Source organism: Spermophilus citellus, assembly GCF_964194105.1.
Source record: "Spermophilus citellus genome assembly, contig: SCAFFOLD_175, whole genome shotgun sequence".
Lineage (NCBI taxonomy): Eukaryota > Metazoa > Chordata > Mammalia > Rodentia > Sciuridae > Spermophilus > Spermophilus citellus.
Window position 1 is genome coordinate 776,443 of NW_027672949.1, and position 26,633 is coordinate 803,075.

The 26,633-nt window shown below is 35.6% G+C and overlaps 1 pseudogene across 1 annotated transcript; it reads left to right on the top strand.

The window, feature by feature from the left end:
• The first annotated feature begins 204 nt into the window (after positions 1-204).
• LOC308640322 (ATP-dependent RNA helicase DHX15-like) lies at positions 205-25,408 on the top strand (annotated as a pseudogene). Its single transcript, XR_014024284.1, has 5 exons — positions 205-439; positions 6,205-6,613; positions 10,520-10,714; positions 23,657-23,810; positions 25,121-25,408. The product of XR_014024284.1 is annotated as an ATP-dependent RNA helicase DHX15-like (transcript).
• Positions 25,409-26,633: the final 1,225 nt, after the last annotated feature.

Sequence of the window (26,633 nt, forward strand, 5' to 3'; positions counted from 1 at the left end):
CGCATCCCCGCCCTAGCAGCGGCTCCGACTGGCTCAAAGCTGGGGGAGGAGGGACAGGGCGGGAGGAGAGGAGCATATTCTGACCAATCCTGTGGCTGGCGGGACCGCAGTTCCCCGCCTCTGGGTGGCGTGCGCGTGCATCACGCACGCACGCTCAGCACGCACGCTGCGGAAGCGCGCGCGCAGGCCCAGCCCTCGTCGCCGCCGCCGCCATTTTAGCTCCTGGTTCCGGCAGCACGGTGTGGGCTGTTGCAGCGGGAGGGGTGGGGGTCCCCAAGAGTTAAGTCGCTGTCCTCCACTGTGCCGATACAGCCGCCAGCTTTTTTCTCCTTTCTTCATTCTTAACCGCTCGCTCGAAGAGTGCGAAGATGTCCAAGCGGCACCGGTTGGACCTGGGGGAGGATTACCCCTCCGGCAAGAAGCGTGCGGGGACCGATGGGTAAGCCAGGCCTGGGGCGCGAGGCAGCGGCTCGGGCTTTGTTGGGGTCCGGGCGGGGAGCGGGCCACGACCGGCGTGGCCGAGCAGGTCGCAGAGCCCGAGCCTTTGTTTTCTTTGGGGCTCCATTCAGTGGCGGTCCGGGCGGAGCGGCGCCGGTTCGGCCGGCAAGGGCGCCACGGATGTTGGCTGGGCCGGGTCGGAAGGTGGAGAGGCCTGTGGCGGCCACCAGGGCGCCGCCTCCGCCAGGCCCAGCCTGCCAGAGCCACTTTGGACGGAGCGGGAGCGAGCGCGGACCTCGTGGCTTCGGTTCCCGACTGAGGCCTGGCGAGGGTGGGGGAGGGCGCAGCGAGCGTTCGCGCCCAAGGGCACCGGGTTCCGGGCCGAGGGCCGGGAGAGGGCCTGGGAAGGGGACGGCGCCGGGCCGCGAGGGCGGGGAGCGCGTGGGTTCTCGTGTGGGCTGCGGCCGGGCTTGCGGGAGTTGAGCGCGGAGTCCGGGGGCAGGGGGAGCGGAGGCCTGCGGGAGGAAGGCACCGGAAGGCTGCCTGGTGAGCCGGGGGCCGCGTCCCGGAGCCTAGGGGCGCAGCGTGGCGGGAGAGCGCGTTCCTCCGTCCATTCAAACACTTCGGAGTAGACGGCAGGCAAACTTCCGTCTGCCGCCCACTCTCCCGCCATCTCCTTTATTTCCTGCTTTGGTGAAGACGGTGCTAGGGCTAGGAGTTGGCAGGCATACTTTTCCCCCCTAAGTTTTTATTTGAAGGAGCTTTTGAAATACGGAGACTTATTCAAGAAGTGGTTGTCATGCTCATGGCAAAATATCGCCATGTGGAGGTTGAGAAATACAAGATTCTTAGGGTTCCGGATTCCTTTTCCTTAGCCATTCTCTAAAGGTACCGAGGAATTTAGCAATTAACTTGAGGAATTGTATCACAGTCATTTTCTGGTCCAGTCAGTGTGTGTTTTCACTCTTGAAGAGCAGAATTCTCTGGGTAATAGGCAAAAAGAAAAACCTCAAACAAAAGTTCGAATGTCCAAATACCTTGCATAATTTCATCAGTTTTCCACGTAATCTTTACTGTCAAGGTGGAGTATAAATCAGAATGGGATGTACTTTTTGATACCTAACGTATATTTAATTGTAAATACAGAAATATTTATGCTGTTTTATTTTTGTAGGTTTTTTAGAAATTATGATATTAGGTATAGTAATCATACAATAACATAATAACATAATAACATGAGCACGTTTAAGCTCTGTCACAGACCCTTAGAGTTGGAAACAACTTTCAAAAGAGTATAATCAACTCCATTCAAGAAATGAGAAATGGAGACTCAAGAAATGAGAAATGCAGACGGGGTGGAGTTAAGTGGATTGTGCAAGTTAACAGTTTTATAGTGGAATCTGGAATGCTGCTTTTTGAATTTCCACTCTCTGACACACAGTCTGATACTGTACTTAGAATCATTACAGCTTGTTTTAGTGACATTTATAATAGGTTGGTAAAGCAGGGAACACTTGGTTCTTGATTTCCTTTCAAGTAAAAATAAAATTGCTTGTCGTTGGCTAAGATGCAGCTAATATCTCCAGTAAGAGGTCAGGTTGGATCAAAGTATACTGGAGAATTGACTCATCAGGTTTATTGTGTATGTGCACCATTTAAAAGGGCTTTCCTTGGGATTAATAGTCTCATGATACACTTAGGTGAATGCTCCAAAACAGATATCCTAAGTGGATTTTTTGGGTCTCTGATTCCCCATAATATTTGAGATTTGCCTGTATTGTGGAGTTCATCCATGAAATAGTGCTTAAGGTCTGGATAAATTCTGGAGGAAGTTTTCAAACTAACTTCTGTGTCATTTGAGTGCTATTTCTCACAGGGCTAGTTTTCTTTAGCAGTGGACTTCTGAAGTTTGTTATGGCTCAAGGCGTGAAATATCAAATTTCCCCCATTTGATAATTTTAAGTAACTTGTTGAATGACCAACAAACCTGTAGTGTTTTTTTTTTTGTTGTTGTTGTTGTTGTCGTTGTGTTTTAGTGCTGATAGTTAGGAGGCATATTTGTTTGAGAGCACAGGCATATCACTTTTGTGAACTCTTTTGTTAAACATGATTGTCCCATTTCTCTAGTACTAAAAAGGGAGGGTCATTTATTTAGTGGGAGATTCCATCCATGTTCTTGCTCGTATACTATATAAGGGTTTATTTACTCCTGGCATGTTTTTGTTTGGGAGCAGGTGGAGAAGTTATAGGTCTCTTACGTATTCTGCCTCTTTCCTTTTTTCCATGACCCTATAGAGTCTTCAATATAATGTTACTAACAACAAAACAAACCTCTATGAAGTGTGGAAAACACACTAGATGTTGGCTTTTCGATATTTCCTGATCGATACATTGGTTGTTTATTATATACATTGATATAATACAAATAGAGCACATAATGTACACGTGACACTTCCAGACTTTTTACATGTATAAACACATTTTTATGACAGTCCTATATGATAGGTGAAGAAAGTTGCAGAAACAAAACAGAAAAGGCAAATTCCTGGAAATCTTCGAAAAACATTTTGTGATGAACAATTTTGGACAGTCTTGGCATTTTTACTCATGACTATGAAGTATAATATGAATATCAGTAGAATCTCTATTGTGTGCTTTTAGTTTTGCTCAGATGTCAGTAACTATCCTTTTCATTGGCTGTGTAGTACTCCACTTGTAAAGGTATATCATAACTTACCCAGTATCCTGTTCCTTGCTGTTTAGGTGGTTTCGCAGTTGTCATTTTATAGGTTAAAAGTATCATGAACATCCTTATGTATACATATTTGCACACTCATGGGATTGGAAGCTTGTGGAAATAAGATTGCCAGAAAAACTGTGTGTGTTCAAAATATTCTGATTTTGATGACCAGCTTATATCTTCATTTGCAGCATTTTAATACCTATTATCCCTCGTGAATTTTAAATCCCCCCCACCCCCCACCATACCAGGGATTGAACCCAGGGCTGCTTAACCACTGGGCCACTTCCCCAGCCCTTTTTATTTTTTATTTTGAGATAGGGTTTTGCTAAGTTGCAGAGGCTGGCTTTGAACTTGTGATCCTCCTGGCTTAGCCTCCTGAGTCACTGGGATTACAGGCATGTCCCTCCATGCCTGGCTTTAACATGGTAATTCTAACTTTAAAAAAAAAAAAAAACTTTAATAATAACCAACATTTACTGGGCATTTTCAGAGTTAGACAACACTTTCTCGTGTTAATTCATTTAATCTTTTCAATACCTCACAAGGCATTAATAGCTTAAGTGCTGAGCCAGAATTGAGCTGAAAAAGTGTATAGAATCATACAATTTTTGTGCTTGACAAAAATACATATTTAAAGAAGAAAATATGCATAAGTACAAGCCTATACATATTTATGAAGCAGAGGGTTTAAGTTCCCACTTAACAGACTTAATTTTTATTCTTCCTATCCTATTGAAGATAGATAGCTTGAACCATAAGGCAGTATTTCTAGGTGATTGAATTGTTTTCTACATCTGCCTCTTTCCTTTTTTCCATGACCCTATAAAGTCTTCTCTGTTACTTTCTTACTTTAATCTTACTAATACTTTTCACTATGCAAATTAATAAATTGAGGCTTACGCCTTACCTGTGGTTATACTCCTTTTCTTTCTATACTATGATTGCCTTCATTTCTTGGTCAGCTCCTAATCTTGTGTCTTCAGAATGTATTTGATATTTGCTTCCTGTGTTGTAGAGTTTTTTTTTTTTTTTTTAATGAAGCTATGGATGAAGTTGGTCTCTGAAAACCAATCTTTGTTGGCACAGGACTACAAGAGTATGTAATACATAGTTTATTTCTTCCATAATCCCTCTTCCCCCCAGTTTTGTAACTATTGAATTTTTGGTCCATATCTTAAGTATCTGATATTATGTGAGAAGTACAAGAGGAATTTATTAAACATTTTCTTTTCTCGGTCCTTCTTTTCTCCCCCATGATGGTATGAGTATTAGAAACAATCCTTTTCATTTAGACCAGATGTTCTTAAAGAGTTCACTCTAGTTATGTGTACCATTATCTTTCAGATGGCTACTCTGAATTATTTGTGACTATAGTGCTTCTCACTTGGTGAGCATATTTCTGCTTGCCCAATTGTAAACTATTCCCCATCCACATTTTGGGCTAATATGAATGCTTATTAAATATGTTGAGCACTATGATAAGGTAGAAGGAGGGAAAGAAAGCAGGTAGTTGATAGCATATTTCAAAGATAGGTCAGGACTCTAAAATTTTGAATTGTGAGACTTCATTTTATGGTTAGTCATTTTTCACATTTTCTTTTGGTTTTGAGTAAAACTTTCTAGCTTGTATACCCTATAATTCTGTAGCATGTGGACATTGAAATGGAAGAAGGAAAAAAATCACCTGTTTAAAACAAGGATTTTCCCCCTTAAGTCTTTTTTTTTAATGGAATAGAATGGCATACTTTTAGAAGGAAAGGATCCGATTTGATTGGTCAGCCTACCATTTCTGTAGATGGACCATTCTGACTCAGTGCTGGGTTTAGTATTTTATCTTTGGTCTGTCAAGAATTTACTATTGCCCCATTGATGTACCATTATGGAGAATGACTGCTCTTTCTCTGCTACTGATACTTACAGCACAGGAAACTTGTACTCATTTGTGTATTGTGAATAAGGAGCAATGACACATTTAGCTTCCTGTTGGTCCTCATTATTTTTAATCTGGGTCCCAACACCTCGTGGCAAGTTTCTTTGCTACAAACTCCTTCTTTGCTATAGGAGTTTGTCTGAAATAAAGTGGATTAGTAAAATGAGCAAGGAAAGATTATTTTATTTCTGTCACCAGGCCCTCAGAGGCCACCAGATACAGCCCTTTGTCTTGCTGCTTGTCAGGTTTCCTCACCTAGATTAGTTAAGGTTATCATCGTATTGGGACAATCTAGTAACTAGAAGTAGATATCATAATTGACTACTTAAAACTGGCCTAAGTTTAATAAAGTGGCTGCCTGCATAATTTTAGCATTTTTTAAACAGCGGTAAAATGATGAAGCTAGTTTTAATTCTGCTTTATTTCATTTATGGTTGGCCAGTATATGCGGATTTACCTTTTACTTCCAGTGTTTTACTATCCCCAAAGGCTAAATGCAAGAGTAGACACTGAAAGCAAAGGAATAAAAGTGTTTTAGAATTTTCGTTTTTCTTGTAAAGCAGTATACACTTACTGAATAAAATTGAGGAAGTACTGGAAAGTATAATTAAGAAAGCAAACTTGCAGATAATCCTCTAATTCATATTTGTATTACTTGTGATACTGTGTGTAACATTGTACTGTGTTCTTTTCATTTAGCATTAGAACTTAAAGCAAAGTGCAGCTTGAAGGAGACTCTAGGAAAGATTGTGGGGCTGTCTTCTTTTGCCCAATTTATTTCTGTCTTCCCCACTCCAGCTGCAGTCTCTGACTTCTGTTGTGGAAATAGGAAGTTTTTTTTTTTCCTTAGGATGTCTTAACCTTATGTTGAAGTTTGTAGTAAGATAATTTGAGGCATCATCAAGGAAGGAAAAAGTTTATGGTGGAGTGTGGAAAATTCTTGATTGTTATTTCTAATAGTTATGTAATTCATTGAAATTTTACATTAATTTTTTCATTAGGTTAGTGAACATTTGTGCTCTTATGACTGTAATATTGCCTCGAACATTATGCTTAAAATTTAGAATCTGAATTCTAAAATTTTTGTTCTTAGGAAAGAACGAGATCGAGACCGGGATCGTGAAGATCGGTCTAAAGATCGTGACAGAGAACGTGATAGAGGAGATCGAGAGCGGGAGAGGGAAAAAGAAAAGGAGAAGGAGTTGCGAGCTTCAACCAATGCTATGCTTATCAGTGCTGCATTACCACCTTTGAAAGCTTCCCACTCGGCTCATTCAACACATTCTGCTCATTCAACACACACTGGACATGCAGGACACACATCACTTCCACAGTGCATTAATCCATTCACCAATTTACCCCATACACCTCGATACTATGATATTCTAAAGAAACGACTTCAGCTCCCGGTTTGGGAATACAAGGATAGGTTTACAGATATCCTGGTTAGACATCAGTCATTTGTGCTGGTTGGCGAGACTGGGTCTGGTAAGACAACACAGGTGAGTTACTTTTTCTTTTTTCTTTTTTCTTTTTATTATAGTTGTTTGGAACTGAATATTACCTATTCTTTCACAAAGTAGAAGGCATATGCAGTCATCCCTACCTCATGCCAGAACTAATAAGACATCTAGGATATTTTTCAAACCTGGATGAGTCATTATTTACTGGGCTTCTGTTAATAGATATGTAGGCTTCACATGGGCAGGTATGTTTGTAGAAATGGAAACTTGGATATCATTTGCAGTTAAAATACATGTAGCCAAATTGCCTTCCCTTCATAAGTAACCTGTCAGTTTACCTTTCCATAAGCAAGTGTGAGCATGTTTGGGAGTATCACTGGATTGGAGTTTTTACAGATCTAATAGGTGAAAAAAATAAACCTGGGGTAATTTTTAATTTGTGTGTGTGTTTCCCTGAGTGAGGTTAACTATCTTTTTTTAAGTTATATGGACTGCAAGTCAATTTGAGTATTTCATGGAGGCTTTTCGAAAACTACTACAGCAACCAAAATAGAAAAGCTTTTATTGAAGACTGAACTTTAGTGAGAACTATTTTCAAGTGAAGGAAAACTTAGTGCTGATGTTAGGAAAAGAAACTGTAGCCTTTTTTTAATTAAACAAAATTTAAAAAGTTTTAGAAACGTGCAAGTCTATAACTCTTAATTATGCTAATCTATTTCATTAAGTCCCATGTTTTTAAATTTGCAAATATTTCAATGAAATGGACACATGTGCATTCAGATACATTGGAAATAATGTAATACTAATTAATTATATCACTATACTAATTAAATGCTACATACTATATTTTTTATAGATGTTTTACATCTAATACAATAGGACAAAATGGAGCATTGTCAGAGTATTTTAAATAATTATATCAACTGTTTTACTGGTTTGCAGAATATTAACACACCTGTTAATTAATCAGGCATTGTGTACTTTACATGTATTATATCATTTTAAGTTTATATACAACTCTGCAGGGAAAGTAATCACATTTTATGGAGGACCAGAATGTGGCTTAGATTAATGAGAGAACTCTGGTTTAGTGGGCTGCTCTGGGTTAAATAGTTTCTGGATTTAGGTAAGTTCAGCATTAACAGTTTTGTCCCTTTTCAATAACCAGTTATATTTATTTCATACTGCTGTTCTGTGGTCTGATGTGGTTCAGAGGAGTTTTTATTAGTAGTTAGTGTGGATAATTTAATCAATTCAAGGCACAAGAGGCTTGTGATTATTTGGATTACACTTGCTTTCAGGGGTTACTTTGTGTGAATATTGAAGACTGCAGGGAATTTTGGGGATGTGAAAGGGAAACTAGAAAGTTAAATCAGTAAATTTCATCCAAATGCTTTTTAGTATAGTTATCAAACTTGGACACTAACCTAATAAAGAGTACTTAGCAGTTGTTTTGGTTATCCCTGCCTATCAGAAAATGAAATCAAACATAATTTGAAATAATGACTTTAACTTTTGAAAGAGCCATAGAAAAGACATTTTGCATTGTGCTTGGTGTGCACATACTATGCCTATATTTGAGAAATTAAAGCTAGTTCAGTCAGGAAAAACATGAGTGAGGGTACAAGTTTAGAGAAGGGAACACTGCACACTTTGACTAGTGTGAAGGGTTGGTGGGGTAGGTGAGACTGGAGCCCTAGGTTGAGCCTTACTACCTCTTGCCATAGGTAAGGAAGCCATCAGAGTTTTTAATTGGAGGGGAGTGACACAAATTTTTATTAAAAATGTTCAGTCATGAAAGACCATATAGGAGATCCTAACAAGTTTTGACTTTGTGTGCAAGGTTAGTGGGAATGAGGAACAAAGAATGGAGTCTGTTTTTTACTGCCACTGAATAGGGGACATGGGAAGAATTAAAAGAACTTGAAGGAAGGTGAGAAATGGTTTTGCTTTGAACTTGATGAATTTGAGATACCAATAAAATATTCATTATTCAGAAGGAGATGTGACTACCAGGTTTGGGGGTAGGAGCTAGAGTTATAGGATTGACTTTGTTCTGTTGCAGGCAATGTTGGAATTTAAGAGAATAGAAAAGGCTACTCAGGACAATATATAAAACAAGGATTAGGTTTTGGGAAAATAGCCTCAAGTGGAGGAAGGAAGAGCAGAGCAGATGCCTACTTTGAGCAGACCAGTCGCCCACATCTTTCAGGATATGCATCCCTTCCAAATTATATTTCCTTAGAAAGTTTGAGTAGATGCCTTATCATAAGCTGTTTTGGGAACCCTTAAAAATCTCTGAAACCCTTTCCAGGGTCCAAGAATTTCTTAGTATTTTTCATACAAAACAAAATATTGCAGCATACTGAATGTAGAGACAGAATTGAGGTTTCTTCCAATAAGCTAGACATGAGAGATATGTAAAAATAATAAAATGTGCTCTACTAGCCAAGTATTATTTTATTTGAAAAATATACATTTGAAAAATAGAAGATAGGTTGTTACTAGTAATTAGTAAACAATTTAGCTGCTTTTCAGTTTTAACTTCCAAATACAATAAATGTATTAATTGTTTGGTATCCTCATTTATTTTAACAGTATAAGGAGTTCTAAAAGAGAACTGCTAAATTAACCAAAACTATATATTTTTAAATTATCAATTTCACTGGAGTGAAATTTTTAAAAATGTGAATAATCTTGCCTTAAGAATTACGAATTAATTTTAAGTATTTTTAATTTGTAAGTCAGTACTTTTTGAGGATTGGTAAAATGAGGGTAGATAATTAAAACCTCATAAGAAGACCACTTAACATGGGTCTGTTGATTTGCAATACCAGGAAGACTCTGCTAATTTAGTGAAGTATTTTGTTCATTTAAAACCATGTAGAAATATTATTATGTTGTCTGAGAAGCAAAATAATCATCTTTCATTTGTTTCTCCAGTTACAAGTTATTTCCAAATTAAAAAGTAACCTAACTAAAATGTAATAATAATGCAATAATCAATACTAGTTATCAGATGTCATTGTACACATGGTGTACCCAAAAACCCCTTGTTTTTTCTATAGCATTAGCACCTGATAGGCTTTTGGAAGCTTTGGTGAAGACAAATCATGTCCTTGTAGCAGTAGATTCCAGTTTTATGGGATGGTCATTTGCTTTTTTCCCATGGTTCTTTTACAGTTAAGTCAGTCGAGAAGAACCATAAAATGAGAGAATCTATGAGTGTGTGGATAATTAGGAAGGAAATATGCTGTCATCCTGACAACCATCTTGTGGTTGAGATTTTCTCTTTCCATTTTCCCTTGATTGACCTTACTCAGCGAAGCGCTATTGCTGTAAGCCATATTGAATTTGAGACTGGTAATTACTTTAAAGATGGTACCTAAAGTGTTGCCACTGTGCATAACATTCCTGAAAGATGGATTGGAGTACTAGTAGGTGCTAGGATTTGGCTTCTGCTGGCTTACGGAATTTGAATTGAATTAAAAGATACTTGTGCAACAAGGGAATATTTTCTACTTGTATCTGCATATTGTAACTCATTGTATGAATTTTGATGCTGTACTTATTGGAAATTAACATTTTTGTTATTAAGTAGAATTTGTTTCAAGTAGGATTTTTTTCATTGGGTAGACAAATAGTTAATGATGGGACCACTTAAACACTGGTGAGCATACCAAGCAAAGCTTATGTGGACCTAGCGCACAGAATGTAATCACATCACATCCTTGTTACACATGACCTCTTTTTGGATATTTTTCTATCTAAATTATATATGTTAAAGGAGTTATGATATGTTAAGTTTTTGTTATAAATAATTCTCTGTCACTTGCCTAATTGAATTTTATTTTAAATTATTGGAATGAGATAAAAGTGCTTTATATTAAACATAGTTGATATGTGGCAGAATAGAATTAATTTAAATGTGAAATTATTTGATAGATTCCACAGTGGTGTGTGGAGTATATGCGATCATTACCGGGACCCAAGAGAGGAGTTGCCTGTACCCAACCCAGGAGAGTGGCTGCAATGAGCGTGGCTCAGAGAGTTGCTGATGAGATGGATGTGATGTTGGGCCAGGAAGTTGGTTATTCCATTCGATTTGAAGACTGCAGTAGCGCAAAAAACCATCCTTAAGTAAGTACTTTATCTTTAAAAATGGATGCTTTTTCTAATTGTAGCTTTTCTGCCACTTGTTAAGAATTTTGCAAGTGGACACTCAAGTTATAAAAATTTAAAATTTGAATAGTTCGAAGTAGGCCACCTTTGACTTTTCAGGTGACATTTTAATGTGGATTCTTTTTCTTGGTTATAATATATGTTGCTTTTTAGTAGAAATTGAAGTTGGCAGATCAGGTTTTAGTTGCTTGAGGTTGTATCTTAAGTGAAAATGTTCCTATAAAATGTGTAGTTTTAGTAGACATGCTCTGAAATATCATTTAAATATGATAGAAATAGAAAAGTAAGATATATCTTAGTGGTCTGGGGATGTAGCAAAGGTAGAGTGCTTGCATGAGGGCGCAAGTTCAACCCCCAGTCTTGCCAAAAAGAAAAAAAAATGGATTTATCTTTGTAGAAGGACAGCTAATGTTAGAAAGAATGATGTGTGAGTAAGATGGGATATGATTTAATTGTAGGCAAGGGACTTTTAATGTTAATTTTGCAGATCTTGATATGCATACATAATGAACTAAAAGGCCAAATCTTGTTATGTAATGTACTCAGGGCACCTGAAGGTGTGTTGGTTCCTCTTTATAGCTGTGGTACATGTGGTCATACTGGTCTTTTTGAATGTTTTAACTTGACAAAAATGTTTCTTCATTTTATATAGTTGCATTCTGCACAAGTGGTATATATTTCCGGATAGTCATTTCTTTAAAAATCTCATTTTTTTTCCTTATTGCTTTTGTTTATCTGCATTTATATGACATTTAAGTTATTTAAAAAGCTTATTTCTTGATGGGCACAGTGGCAAATGCCTGTAATCCCAGCTACTCTGGAGGCTGAGATTGCAAGTTCAAGGCTGTCATGGTCATGGTATTTGCCTGTACTGTGAAGTTCATCCATGAAATAGTGCTTAAGGTCTGGATAAATTCCGGAGGAAGTTTTCATACTAACTTCTGTGTCATTTGAATGCTATTTCTCACAGGGCTAGGGGATCTAGCTCAGGGGTATAGCACTTGTCTAGCATGTACAAGGCCCTGAGTTCAATCCCCAGTACTGTAAACATAACAAAAAACCTGTGTCACAATGCAATTTCCCGGGCTGAGGATGTGGCTCAAGCGGTAGCGCGCTCGCCTGGCATGCGTGCGGCCCGGGTTCGATCCTCAGCACCACATACAAAGATGTTGTGTCCGCAGATAACTAAAAAATAAATATTAAAATTCTCTCTCTCTCCCTCTCTTTCTAAAAAAAAAAAAAAAAACAATGCAATTTCCCAAAGTTTTAAAAAAAGACATGTTGGAACAAAATGTTACGTGGTCAGTGACATGAGTCTTTGTTGATGGATCTATCTGTATCCATCTATAGGATTAGGAAATAAATGAGATTCTTGTCTCTTTTTTTAAAATTTTATATTTTATAGGTATTTAAAAAAAAATGTCTGCAGAAGTATACTAGTTTAGTGAACTCCCTGTGTTTATTATGCATCTTCAACCTTGTTTCACCTATATCCCAGTATTTTCCCTCTCTCATATTATTTTGAAACAGAGTTTAGGTATCATGATTTCATCTTAAAATATTTTCGGTGTCTCATTTTCTTAAAATATAACTGTCACAACTTTAAAAAATCCCTTCAAACAAAATATTCAATCACTTCATGTTTTGTGTCCAGTTTTCCTCTAGTCTTTTGAAATATATATTTTGTTTCAGTAGAATTTGATATACAATTTCATTTTTAAGAGCAATTGAGCTTTAAAATGCTTTGGTCTCCTTAACTTTGATTTATAAGGGTATTTTTTTTTGTTTAAATCTTAATCTTAACTAAATAAACTTAGTGATCACATTATTTATTGGTTGTTTGTAATTACATTGTAATTGACAATAATTATGTGAAATCATAGCTCATTTGATACTACTGTAAAGTACAGATAATGTCTAGGACTTGAAAAAAAATAGAGTAAAATTTTACTTGTCTTTAGTAGGCATACCTTTCTGATATTTGATTCGCTGTATCATATTTGGGCAAGGTACAGTTAAGATTGGAATTTAGAAATCAAATGTGAGAAAGTTACCAGTATTAGAGGTGTGTATGTGTTTGTGTGTCTGTCTATTAGGGAGTACGCTTGTGCAAGATTTTAAGTTTTTAGTAGGGAGTGACAATATAAATATACATAAGTAAAACATATGTTTAGCATTGTGATGTTTTCTTGTGGAGCAGTTCCCAAAGATTATGTATAACTAAACCTCTTCAAGAAAATTTATTCCAGACAGGGTAAATTTATTAATGTTCCTCCTTAAGGTAGGGAGTAACCAGTGTTGTTTTTAAGTGACACTATATTAGTAAAAGGGTATATATTATTTTAAATTGCTTTAAAAGGAAACGTTAAAATTTCCAGTGTAATTCTTATTTAATATGAAGAGGACTAATGTCAGTTTTGACTAATAAGAATACTTCATTAAGAACAGTGGTTTATGATTCCCTTGGTGTATTTCATAGTCACATATCAACCCATTAAGAACCCACATGTTATAAACATCTAAAGTTGTAACTGACTGAAATCAGTTATATAGTTAATTGGGTAGGAAGAATGCATTCATCAAAATAATCTCTGAAGATTCTGCTTGAAGGACTCAGAATTTAAGAGTTTTTTTGAGAATAGCCACATTGGTGTATTTTTTAATTGTACACAGAGTCCAAGGTAGTTTCTTCATGGTTTGAGATACATATGGATAGATGATGAGTCTAATATTGTGCTGTTTTCAGAGGATCAGATCTCATGTAAGTTAGTGCGTACTCTGGTTTTGAAGTCCTAGTAGCTACTCAGTCCCAGTGGACAAGTTGCTAAATGGTTTTTGTGTTCTGTTAGGTATTTGCTTGTTCCCATCCTTTACTTCTTAAACTTATGCAACATATTTATTTTCCTGTTGCTGTCTTAGTTAGAAATTGGGGGGGGGGGGCAGCCCGATCGAGATGGCTCTAAAGAAGAGAAGACCAGATAGCAAAACACAATGATGCCATGCCATGTTTGTGACTGGTCAGTAAAAATCTTAATTCATTCTCATGGAAAGGAGAAGGTATCGATGGCATCTAGCACTTCTGCTGTGGATTTTAAGAAGCATTTTGTAGTTGGAGTTCTACAGGATTTATTTATTTATTTATTTATTTATTTATTTATTTATTTATTGTGCTGGGGATTGAACCCAGTGCCTCGTGTATGCAAGGCAAGCACCTTACCTACTGAGCTATATCCCCAGCATTTGCAGTTGTACATGATTTAAGAAATTCATCACTTTTTTTGAGGCAGATGAGTTTTTTGTTTGTTCTTTTGTGGTGCTGGAGATTGAACCCCAGAGCCTTGAGCATGCCAGGCATTGCTCTACCACTGAGCCGATTAATTTTTAGGGAAGACAGTGGCTTGATAATCTTGTGCCTGTGAAGAAACACAATATTTGGTTGTTAATTTGGTAGCCAGTTTCATTGTTATTTTAGGGGATATGCCTTTTGTTTTATTCCAAAGCTGCAAAATTACTGAGGTGTTTTGATATCAAGGCAATCCACTTATGTACCATGTAATGCTTAGTCATTCAGTCATTTAATTGAGTACTTTGTGTAGGTTGAGCAGTGCTAGGTATAGTAACAAAAAAGAAATCTGGTTCTTGTCCCCATAAAGCAAATCAAGTATAAATATAAAATTTTCAATTGAGATAGAGTCCAAAATAGAATATATGGAAGTGTGCTTTGAGGATTCAATTCAATTTGGAAAAGAGAAGTGTGTATTTAAATCAAGGCCTAAAACAAAAGTAGTACCAGCCAGAACAGGGATTGGGGTGCAGGGTGAGTGCGTTCCAATCAGATGTAACAGTGGGGGTTTTTTTTTGTTTTTTAAACTTTGTTTTCTGAATGGAAAAAATCATGACCTTTTACTTGAGAAGGTCCTACAGTCCTATATCTACTGTATATTCGTAAAATATCCAACTGATTTGTCTAAGTCAACCTTTTCATATCAGATCAATTTTAAGATGTTAAAGGACTAGTTTGTGTACCATGTATAAATGATTGAAGATAGCCTTTTTGGTCTTTCTTGCTTCATTAAACCATAAACACAGGGAATGGGGTTTGTGTCTGTATCTGTGTGTACTTGCAATACACACAACAAATAGAACCTTTGTTCCTTTTTAATCTGAGGAAGTTAAAGTCATAAAAGGAGTTTGAAATTTTGTCACTATGTTGTAGAATTTGGATGACTTAAGCATAGTCATGACAAATGGATAGATGATTCATGAAAAGACATTTTCTCTGATTTTGTTAAAATTTCTTTTGTGAAGATGGGGTATAGTATATATAATTTGCCTTTCCCTCCCTAAGTTTTTCCATTTGGGGTGTCAGATTCATTTGAAATTTGGAATTTTACAACACCAAGGACCCCATCTGAGATAAAGTTTATGAACCAGAGCAGCTTTTAGAGAACATGTGTGTTAGCTCTGTAAGACTGTGTACCACCTTGAGATATTTATCTGGTGTGTAACTTCAGGGCAAACTGCTAAAAAGGCAAGAAAAGGTAAAGACAAGAAGATATGGTTGAAATGTAATTGAATGACTAGAGAGATGAACAGTCTGGGATTTCAGGGTGTGATAAACTGTCCTTTGGAAAGCTTGAGTGAGATAAATTTTGAACAGACCAGCTAAAGAATGTGTTTCCATACAATTTGGATCATAAACATGTAGAATTTGTTTTTAATCTAAATAAATTAATCTTTGTAGGCAATAAGATGAAAGAGAATACCAGAGTATTTTAACAAACACAAGCTTAATAAAAACACTACTACAGTAAGGAGCTGGAGGGTGCATTAACCTTTATGGTGGGCACTGTCATTGTAAGGCATGGCCATAGCAGATTCTTTCATGTTCCTGGCAGATTCTTTTTGTGCCCCAGGAAACAATAAACTGAAGCAGTTCTGTTTAAGGACTACTACAGAATTTCAGAGTGGTTGTTCAACAGGCACCCTCATTTAAAAATAGATGATTTGAGATGAGAACTGAAAGTAAGTAGATCCCAGAACACTGCCTCTGGGGTCACAGTACCTAAGTTGTGTCCTAGCTCTGCCACTTAGCAGTATGATTTTGACTATTAATTAACCTTCCTGTACTTACTGCTTTTTCAGAAGATGGAAATTATAATAACTACCTTATGGGGTTGTTCTGAGATTCATGTTAATTTGTATGTAACCCTTAAGAATAATTTTCTGATACTCAAGCAGTGTTTCACCCAGCATTGCTGCTGGTAGTGGAGATTTCCAGCTTGAGAAATTATTGGTTCTTATTAATTAGCTAATAAAAACAAGAAAGGAACTTATAAAAGCAGTTTAATGAAGTTCCTTTTAACACAGTAATTGAATTGTAATTGAGAAGGGTTAATTGAATTCAAACTTGACATTGTCGAATGAATGAAGCCATATATTCTTCTAGGGCTTGAGGTCAGAAGTGAAAACAGGTGTGGTAATTTAAAGACAAGTTACAAACTAATTTATTGAACATCTGTTATGTGGGTAGACATTGTTCTCATTCAAGTATAGCAATTACATTATGGGAGTAAAAAATCAAAGTGGTTGGTTACCACTTTAAGCAGTTCTTAAACAGAAACAAGAAAGTTATTACCCTAGAAGTAAAAATTTTTTGGCTTTTGTTAATTCATCAGATGTTAACTTGATTTTCTACTCTTTTGTGTATAAACTTATACACTTGTAAGGGATTAATTTTAGAAGGCTTTCTTTGCACAGTGTGACATCTTAGAAAATATTGAACAGAATTGATACATTCATCTCAGCTTTCTGTAAGTGCTGTGGAGAAGGTGAAGGCATTTCCTTCAACACTTGTGAAAGTTTGAAGAGTTGGAAATGAATGTTGGGAAAAAATTTAGTCGCTTTACTTTTTATCATTGATTTTTTTTATGCTTTTTTTCTTTTTTTTTTTTTTTGCTTGATTTGGTATCTGGCTCTGAAACATAACTAAATATATTTTAGCTGTTGGCCATAACAGAGGTTTAAGTTCTGGTGTCTTAAACATTTTAGCTAAGAATGAATCCATACATGTTGCAAAGGGTATTTGATATATTCTTTTTGTCTAGTTTATTGTATTTAGAACAGTAAAACAAGAGATTCCAAGGTGTTCAAAATACCACATCTTCCTTGTGATCATTTACATACAGTAGTTTTTACCGTAATCAGTATTATGGTGCTTTTGTGGTTATGGTGAATGGTGTTGCTCCTACAGTGTAATATTGTTGCTGAGAATGTCAAATTGAACTTGAGCCTATGTAAAACATCCATAGGAATGTATGGGTCCTGTTGAAATGCTGAGTCACTTTGAACTAGTAGTTACTATGGTGTCCTTATGTTGATTATGGAAAACAGTGGTATGAATTATGATTTAAATCATTATGATGAGAATATTTATTTTTCACCAGAAATATGGTGTTAAATACATTGAGTCTTCATTGACATATTTATATCCAAAGAAGTGGTTTGATTTTTTTTAATTGGTTGTGATATATATACACATGCACATAAAATAAATGTGCCTTGTCTGAATGTCTATACCTTGGTTAGGCTATTAATCAGGAGATTTTAATATTCAAAACCAAAATTTCTTTTCATAAACTGCTATGTTCACATGGATCAAAGTTTATCTTTTATATCATTAATTTACATTCCAGTAAGCCTGTTATTATAAAGTCAAACCATCCTAAATTGGGGCCTTGGGGCCTGACTGTAACCATTCTGTCTTATGATACATATTCAAGTTAACTATAATGTAGTGTGTTAATCTAAAAACTCAGTGGCAGATAGAAAATTTATATATACCTTAAATGTTTATTTTTATTTTAATATAAAATTTATCTATACATCAGTTTATTAATATTGGGTCAACATCATTTTGTTGAGTGTGGGCCCTTTGTTTAGAATTCAATTTTGCTAAAAAAAAATTAGTTCCTTTAGCAAGGCCCTCAGCAACCTAGTGAGATCCTGTCTCAAAAAAGAAAAAAAAATCTGGTTCTTAAGGTGGATTTTAACTCGGAATATTTAAAAAAATACATAAGTGTTGCTTTTCTGGAATAGGAGAGAGAATTCAGTTTTGAAATTTTAGAATTCTAGACCCCTTGCAATCTTTAAGAATTGTCTTCCACATTTGATAGTTTGTGTGTGTGTGTGAGAGGCTCATCTTTTCATTTTTTCTAAAGTATGCAATACTTAAGGTTCATATGTAGAATTTCTCTTTTCTGTGCTTAGAGGCTATCATTTCATGTCAAATGTAATAATTTGTAATTTGTCATAAAAGTGGTAAGTTCAGTAGTTGATAGAAATGCAAGTTTCATTATCCGAAACAATATGGCCAAGAAACAAATGAGAAACTGGTCAAAAATTGCATTTAGTATTCAAAGTGCTGATTTTGTTAAGAGCTCCTACAAATCAGTAAGAAAATGGCCAACCTTTGAAGTCATCCAAGAATTTCTTTGGGTGATGTGGATGCATGTTTTAGATCTTTAGATGCAATTTTGAGTTATCTGCATAGTTAGTTATACCAGAGTATAGTCTATACTTGAAAGGCAACCAAACTCTTGACAGTATGGGAATAGCACTGACTAGGATTTTCAGAACAGATTTTTTGTTTTTGTGCTGTTCGATTCTTCTAGAACAGTAATATCAAGTTGTTTCACTGTTTTTTATTAATGGTTGCTTGGCATTTTTTATTGTCTTCTAGTTTGACTAATCTGATTGGTTAATATTTTGCAATTTTTGCTATTAGAAACAGTTGGTGTCCTCAGCACCCTCTTAGAACTTTGTATGCACAGTTTTTACACATTGGCATATGTGAAATGAATTCCCTCAGTGAAATTGGTTGGATCAAAGGTTTTGCTTGAATTTTATCAGCCTTTGCCAGATTGCCCTTCATGAAGATTTTATCTACTCCCACCAGTAAGGAATGAGCAGATGAGTGTCTGTTTCTTTGCCTTTCCTGATATAGCTTAGTAAAATTTATCTTTAGTCAATCTTGTAAGTGAAAAATGTAGTCTCCTTATAGTTTTAATTTGCATTTCTTTTGTATGAAATTGAGCATCTTATAGGTATGTATTAGCCATTTGTATATTTTTGGGATCTGAGACTGATGCTTTTTTCATTTATTGAGAAGGATTGCTATCTGGTTGGCAGCAGTTTATAAGGTGGTATTTTGAAATGCATATCAAATTTCAGAAAATTGACAATATACAGTATCACACAATTGATAAAATTTGGTATTTGGTTTCTTTACTTATCTTTCTGTGGTTGGTTCTTACTGATTTGTAGAAGCTCTTAACAAAATAGCATTTTGGATATAAATTGCAATTTTTGACCAGGTTGTCATTTATTTCTTACAGGTAATGAAAAAACTTTTGATTTTGATCAAGTATTGAACTTACCGCTTTATATGATGTCCCAGGCTTTACAACATAACCTGCCCAAGCTTGTTTTAAGTTATTTGATTCTTATATTCTACTTTTGTGTTTTTATTTTAAGCATCTTTGCCCAATCTGGATTTGGTTGGGGAGGAATTCATAAGGTTTAGGGTAATTTCTCTTACCATTCCTTTTGCCACCTATACCAAATAACATAACATTGAGCTATTGGGCCTTACTTCCCTGTGTAGTTAATTTTTTTCCACTCATAGTTGCAACATTTAGTCATTGACACTAAAGTGAGGAATAATTTATATATATTGTTTATTATTAAATTTTTAAATGACTTGTTTGGTTTTCTTTCTTTCTTTTCTTTTTTTTTTTTTTTTTTTGTAGTGCTGGGGATTGAACCCAGGGTCTTGTGCATGCTAAGCAAGCACTCTACCAACTGAGCTATATCCCCAGCCCTTGTTTGATTTTCATTTAGAAAAATATGAATGTTTTTCTTAGTTTGTGATTTTTCCTTAAGCCAAAGGAATGGGATGTTTCAAAAATTTAAAAATACATGAGCACAAAATTATAAATAATATATGTGAAGGATATAATGCATTACTATGCTTTGTTCAGAATTGGTGATGTCATCTGGCTGGATCAGAATTGGTTAGCTTGTAGTTACTCTTTCTGCATGTAGTGATTGTAATACTGTTAAGCTAGGATGGTGCTATCAGCACTTTGAGTTTTGGGTTTATTTCGGTAATTAAACAGTGCTTGAATATCTGAATTATGAGTTAATTCAAGGGAGTCTGATGCTACATTAGGTATCTATTTGTTTAATCTGCCTCTTGTTTAACTTTATTAATTTAGACTAAGTCTTAAACTTTAGCAAGAGTTTAAGACTTAAGTCTAGTGTATAGAATTTAACAGTTCTGTTAAAACAGATTGCTATGCCTCACCTTCAAAATTTTTGATTAAGTAATTCTGGTGAGGCACAAGTTTTCTGTTTCTAATAAGTTGCAGATAATTTGTATGTCTTTACGTGAATAGATCATTTCAAGTTTGGTTGTCTTATAGCATTTTTGTTTACTTATCCATTTTTAAAACTTTAGAATTATGACTCATCTTTTAGCCTGGGTAAATATTTATTACTAGTAAGAAAGGTAGTAAAACTTGACTAAGGTAAAGGGAAATGGTCTGTGGCTTTTAGGACCACCAATATCTTCCTTGTTATGTCTTTTATGTGTTATGTGTCAGGTGGATTGATCTCGATATCTCTCTCTCTCTCTCTCTCGCAAAGGGTTTCTTAAATTTAGCAGTATAGCAAATGATCAAGGACTCTTTTTTTTTCTTGCTTTAGTCTTAAATTAACAAATTTATTCTTTAAATTCTAGAGACCAGGGATTCAGAAGCATTGCATTGACAGAGTTGGTTCCTTCTGGAGATCCTGAGAGAAGAGCCTTTCATTTCATGATTCTTCCTAGCTTCTGATGACAATTAGCAGTCCTTGTTATTCCTTGCCTTATGTATCTCCAGTCTCTTTCTCCATCTTCACCTGGCTACTCTTTGTGTCTCAAATTTCCCTCTCATTTCTTCATTAAGGATATGGGTGATTGGGTTTAGAGAGCACCATAAATGTTTGCGATCTCATGGGAAGATTTTAACTTAACTACATCTGCAAAATTTCTGATTTTTAATAAGGTCACATTCCTAGGTACCAGAGGTTAGAACTTGGTCATATCTTTCTATAGGTACCTTTTTGTTGATATACATACATGTAGGTGTGTTCCTTTACGTAGTTTTTATAGTAGTTTTTAGGACAAGTGTGCTAGTGTAGGCGTGTGCTATCATAGTACACCTAAGATTGGGAATCAATATAACATATAAACTAGTTTTAATAAGCTATTTAACTGGTTTTGAGACTCTGGAAAAGTTAACTGCTATTATTCAGGTGTTTTCATTGGAAAAGAAGAGCACATTTGACTCTCTTGACCTTCCAACCTTAGAACTGCCATTTTTTGTAAAATCTGTTGTTCATACAACAAGCTTCACTTGTTAGTAAACTTCACATATTTTGTGATGTAGGAGATATTTAACTGCAGCATCTCATGGTTTGTATCACTGGGTGATTAATCAAATTAACATTGAGGAAACATTAGGAATTTTCTCCGGAATCTGAAAGACAGGGTTTGAATGTGGTTGACCATTTAATTTAGTACTTATAATAAACATGGTTGTTGATTAAAGCATGACAAATAATAGTTCCATTAACTGATTTGTGATATTCATTTCCTCTTAGGAAAAATGCAGAAGAATGGCTATGCTTCTGTGTATCTCCATGTTGTGGTTGCCTAACGCTTGAGAAATGGGCAGAGGAAAAAAGATCAAAACAGAGTGGTTTTTTAAAGAGTTTTAAGAAATTTTCAAGTTCAAGTTGTATTATTAGTTTTGTGATTTCCCCCTCCCCCATTTTTAAAGTCCAAATTGATGCATATCTTATGTGGGATCATTATAATTGATGGCACTTTGGTGGTTCCCATTGCTTGTGAATGCTTGCACTTGATCTGGCTGTATATGTTATCGCTTCATTTGAGTATTGTTAGTTATTGGGACTACACATACTGAATTAGCTAATTAAAATGCCTTCAAAAAATGTTACCCTAGGAGTCTCTGTTGAATGAATAGCTAGCTATTGAGTATCTGGAAAGTTGAGAAACAGTGATAGGATATAAATTTTCTAGTATTTGGGCAAAATAGTATTTGCTCGAATGCAAACATTTATTCTTTAAAGCCACAAATTAGTTCTGTTGAAACTAAGGAAGTTACCCACAAATGGATTATGTTTTGCCATTGAGATAATGTGCAAGAGGATTGCCCGCCTTGTGTCAGTAATACATCCAAAGGCACAAACTGCCAAATGTCCTCAAATAGATCAAAGAAATTCCAAAGGATCTAGAGGCCATAGTGTAGCTGACTCATGCACTGTGTTGGACTAACTTTAAGGCATTGAGTCATATTTTAATTGGCAGTGTTTTTTCTTTCACAATCTTAATAAAATAATCTTGTAGGTAATATGTTACCTAGTCCAGGTTGTTGGTTTTTAAAAAATAACACCACCAAAGTAGAAGATAGGAAATATACAATTGGGACGAAATGGACTTGTTTGCCCAAAAAATTGGTTAAATTTAGAGTTAAGTTTTAGTGAAGTAAAGAGAGGGATTCACTTCTCTTGTACACTGCCTGCCAGTTTGCTGAACTTACTGCTCCAGCAGATGGCATTAGCTAAAAATATCAAGTTGGTTCATGAAAGATTAGGTTAGACTAATCATGAAAAAAGAGCCAGAGGATGAAATCATAAATGATGATTTCAGATAATTTCTCCTGCTTTTAAATCTGTAAATAAAATCATGGGCTTTTATTTACTGAATGAACAGTGAATTCAGCATTTAAAGGCGTATTGTGTTTTGTCCATGGGCCAAACCAAGGATATAATTGTTTTGTATGAGTGTTAGCAGAGTGGAATGGACTGGGAATGAATGGCTGATACTTAATCTACATGGTGCTTTTCCTATGATGCTTAGATTCCATATTAACTGCCTTCTTTTGAGCCATTCCTAATCCTGGTTTCCCTCTCTTTAGTTCATTAATCATTCTTATGTTGTTTGCCTTTTATATTCCACTTACGTACCAGCATTTCCACAGTGCTGTTGCTGCCCCTCAGTCCTAAAACCTTTATGAATGATTTCTTTTTATGCTTCATTAAGGTGTTTTTTCAGGTGGGAAAATGTTAGACGTATTCTCTGTGAGCCCCTTTCAACCAAGAACCTGAGCCTGTGAGCTTTGTTAAGAATTGTTAGGGCTTTACTTTTTTGAAATGTGCATTTGCATGTGGTAACATTTTAGTGGTGTGATGTCTTAAAGCAGCTGAAAATGGTTTATTGGTTTTATTTTGCAGGATGAATATTTACGTCTAAGATTATTTTTAAGAAATTCATTTATATCTAAGTGTCCAGTTTGGCATTTGTGTGAAGCGTGTGTGGTCATTGCCTTCCATAATCAGCAATATTTTTTTTTTCAGTACATTGCAGTATTTGAGAAGATTTTATGATGTATAGCTTGTTTGGTGTGTGCTCTTAAGACATTCTCTTGAAGCTTAATTTTGTAATTAATCTTGAAAAAATAACATTTTTTGGGGGAAAGTCCTGTCTTCCCTTGTCCATACCCATGCTGGGGGTTGAATCTAGGGATGCTTTATCACCAAGCTACACCTTTTTCGTTTTTTTGAGACAGGTTCTTGCTAAGTTGCTGAGACTGGTTTTGAACTTGAGATCTTCCTGCCTCAGACTCCCAAGTCACTGGGATTATAGGTGTGCATCAGTGTACCTGGTTGAAGAAGTTTAGTTTTCATTTACCAAATGTCTTTGTTTCATCTCTCTGTTTTCAAGTTTTCTTTTAAAATGAACCTTGACCAACATGTTCTTTGTGAATATAGGTATATGACTGATGGGATGTTACTTGGTGAAGCCATGAACGATCCCCTCCTGGAACGTTACGGTGTGATAATTCTTGATGAGGCTCATGAAAGAACACTGGCTATAGATATTCTCATGGGTGTTTTAAAAGAAGTTGTAAGATCAGACTCAAAGGTGAAGTAGTTTTCTTTACCCATTTAGTTCATTTTGTGTGTATGCATGTATTAAAGTGGGAAATATCCTGATCATTAATCAGCTTTTTTAAAAAACAACTTCTAAAAGTAGTGTCCAAGTACTGCCTATGTTTTTACTTTGATGTGGCTTCATTTTAAACTTCACTTATATTTCTCCTACTTTTTAGTAATGTATTTTTAAACCAAATCTCTCTTTTCTAACCCATCTGATTCTTCATATTCTAACATTTTGTTTTGTTTTTTTGATCATACTAGTCACTCTATTCATCATTAAGTGCAGACATCTCCTTAAAGGATCAGTTTTTATCCCTCAGATTTATGTCTGTCTTCCAACATAAACATCCAGGACGATCAACTCCTCAGAATTCTTGGGGGTTTTTTTGGTTTTTTTTAACCCCTTCTTTACCACTTGTACCTTGGCCAGTGTTATTATGTTGATTAAGGTCTTAAAACTGTCTGAATAGTTTATATATATATTTTTTTTTTTACATTTTTGACACATAGTTTAGGAAGTTCCCCCTTTTGCTTTCTTGTGTGCGTGTACCATACTTTGAAACTTAAAACTCATCATCTCATCATTCCTTGTTAGTATGTGTGCTGTACAAGCACCATATAAGTACTATCACTGTTAAAAATTATGGATGAGCTGTCAGGGTTTCAGTGGAGAAATCTCATTTAAAATAAGAATTAAGAATTCTAGTGGAATGATGTATGAGGGAGACTTACAGTAAAATTTTATTAGTTTATATGATATATGATTTGTATGGGGCTGTGACCGCATAATCATGAAGTTCTGTACCTGAAAAGACTTTTTTTTTGCTCTGCCTTTGTACAAGTATAGAAGATCCTTGCTTATTTTAGGATTTTTTTTAAAGATGTGTGTATTAAAGATTATTTGGAAGAAGTGAGAAAATTTACACCTGGTCCACTAGTTAATATTGCATTTTTTCTTTTTCTTTCATGTGGAAACATGTTTGTTTGAATAAATGTAGCAATAATCATGACATTAATGTGGTTCTCCATTAGTTCTTTCACAAACTTTCATTTGGTATGTTTCAAGGTAATTGTAATTTACTTACTTAAATAGATATTTCTAAATATCTTTGAATAAAAAGCTTTTACTGTACCTCAGTCTTTCTATATTTCATTTTTAAAGTGGTTTATTTAAAGATCTTTATAGTTTTCTTTATAACTGTATATAGAACAGTAAATCAGTACTTTTCTGTTTTTTTTCTTTGAGGCCATGAAAGAACTTAAAGGTGACTCAAGTAATTTACTGTTTTCTTTCAGGTTATAGTTATGAGTGCTACTCTAGATGCGGGAAAATTCCAGATTTACTTTGATAACTGTCCTCTCTTAACTATTCCTGGCCGCACACATCCTGTTGAGATCTTTTATACTCCAGAACCAGAGAGAGATTATCTTGAAGCAGCAATTCGAACAGTGATCCAGATACATATGTGTGAAGAGGAGGAGGGAGATCTTCTTTTTTTAACTGGTCAAGAGGTGCCGTTATTATTAGCCTTTGGCCTATCATTTCTGTTAAATGGCAACTTTAAACAATTTGGCATATATTAGCCATAGTTTCCTTATTGTGACATTTTTTTCCTTCATATTGATATATAAAATTTGTAACCGTTTTTCTTTCTACTCTTAGGAATACTTTTTAAACCACTAATACTTTTGTGTTAGGGTTAATTATCCTGAGTGTTAAATGATTTTAGAATTCCAAGATTTAGCAAATTTTATCTTCACTTTGGAAAGGCCAGCAAACTGGGACATGAATTTGCATCACAGCTGCTATGATTTCAGGCAGTCTTCATCAGTTATTTAGCTTGTGTGTAGACTTAAGTGCCAATCAATCATCAAAAAACCTTATTTTGTGTTTCATCTTCCATGTACTCTTTGAGAATTGGGAGGATAGCATGTCTTCTTTAGAATTTACTGCATTTTGATATACAAATCTCAGTTCTCTTGTGTTCTAAATTCTTCCAATAGGGTGTTTTTAGACATGTGTTCTGACGTTCTCAAGTGGCTAAAGAAGTTCAGGAAAAACTATTTGGATAAAGCAATTTTAAAAAATGTTTTTGTAAATGGGTCTTAAAGTTTTTTGTTGAGTTTTGCTTATTTTCTAGAATGCACTAGAATTTTCTAGTATGTGCTCTTTAATGTACATGCAAATCACTTAGACAACTTGGAGATTCTGATTCAGTGGGTCTTAGTGGATCCTGAGAGCCTGCCTCTAAGAAGCATGCTGGTGGTGCTGACTTTCCTTCAGGTCTTAGTGTCAGGGTCTAGAGCAGGTCCAACAGAACTTTTTGCACTGCTGGAAACATTCTATATTTGCACTTTTCACTGTGATCGCCACCAAGAAACAGGGCTTTTGAGCATTGCAAGGTGGCTAGTATGAGGAGAGACTAAATTTTAATTGTGTCTAAGTTTAAATAGTTAACACTTACTGATCCACATCCTGTTTTTGTATTTGCATGCCCACTGGTTAAGAATTTCTTTTACATTTTTAAAAGGTTATCTCTGATAAAAGAACCTGACAACTGAGATCTTAGATGAATGAAAAACTTAATGTGTTTTGGCATCCCAAAAGATCTGACTTCTCTTCTGGAACTTTTTTTTTCCTCAGGTGTGGTAGATTGCCCGCTTCTGGAAAACAATTCTTTTAAAACAAAGCAAATTCTTGTCTCTTTTCCAAACTTGCTCTAACAGATGAAGTTTGGGGATGAAATGTAGGAATCTGCATCTTCTGTAAACTCCTGGGGCCAATTTTATGTCCTTTTGGTTTAAGGGT